The 1,092-nt window shown below is 40.8% G+C and overlaps 1 protein-coding gene across 3 annotated transcripts in view; it reads right to left on the bottom strand.

Annotated features, from left to right (window-relative positions):
• Positions 1-1,092, bottom strand: part of RNF111 (ring finger protein 111) — a 104,111-nt gene that overhangs the window by 101,670 nt on the left and 1,349 nt on the right. The gene's annotated exons all lie outside the window — the stretch shown is intronic.

Below are 1,092 nucleotides of genomic sequence, written 5' to 3'. Positions count from 1 at the left end.
TACCCCATCCATCTTAATCTTTCATGTCTCAGTCAATAGCACCAGTCATCCAAATTAATAGAAGGGACTTGTCTTTTCCAGACCAGTTTGAGGTGTCTAACATTGATCCAAAGTGGAGATTCCAGTAAGCTGTTGTGTTTAGCTGTTGGATACATGGGTCTGGAGCTCAGGAAAGCAATCTGGGATAAAGATAGAGATTTGGACTCATTGACTTATTTATGATAGCTGAAGCAATAATTTTGGTGAGGTAACCCAGAGTATAAGTGAGAGGAGACAGATACCTGGAGAAGTTTAAAATTTTAAGAGTTGAAGAATAAAAAGAAGTTCCAGAAGGAAAAAAGAAACAAAATAAGAAATACAGGTAGCAAGGTAAAGGAGAAAAGAGTTTCAACAGTGAAGTGGGTGATCAAGGATATGAAATGTCCATTAGTTTGGTAATAAAGAGATCTGTAAACATGAACATTTTCAATAACTGCCTTATATTGTTTAGAACAAAGGTTCTCAACTACGGGTGATTTCGACCCCCAGGGGTTGACAAAAATCTGGAGATATTTTTGGTTTTCACAACTGGTGAAATGCTACTGATATCTAGTGGGTAAAGACTATAGATGCTGCTGAACATCCTACAATACACAGAATACGTCCCTACAACAAAGAATTATCGAGCCCTAAATGTCAACAATACCCTAACTGATCCTGGTTTACAAAGGATCAGTACCATTTCATGAAATTGGAAGTAAATGGAAAGAGAGACATATATCTAGCAGGATATGGAGCCAAGAAAGGGGGAGACTTGAATCCTGTTGGTATACTGAAGGGAAAAAGCCAGTAGAAAAAGAGAAGGGACGGGCCGGGCGCGGTGGCTCACACCTGTAATCCTAGCACTCTGGGAGGCCGAGGTGGGTGGATCATTTGAGCTCGGGAGTTTGAGACCAGCCTGAGCAAGAGTGAGACCCCATCTCTACTAAAAATAGAAAGAAATTAGCTGGACAACTAAAAATATATAGAAAAAAATTAGCCAAGCATGGTGGCTCATGCCTGTAGTCCCAGCTACTTGGGAGGCTGAGGCAGTAGGATTGCTTGAGCCCAGGA

This window comes from Propithecus coquereli, unplaced genomic scaffold (genome assembly GCF_000956105.1).
Source record: "Propithecus coquereli isolate 6110/MARCELLA unplaced genomic scaffold, Pcoq_1.0 Scaffold57, whole genome shotgun sequence".
NCBI lineage: Eukaryota > Metazoa > Chordata > Mammalia > Primates > Indriidae > Propithecus > Propithecus coquereli.
This window is presented reverse-complemented; position numbering and strand designations above follow the sequence as displayed.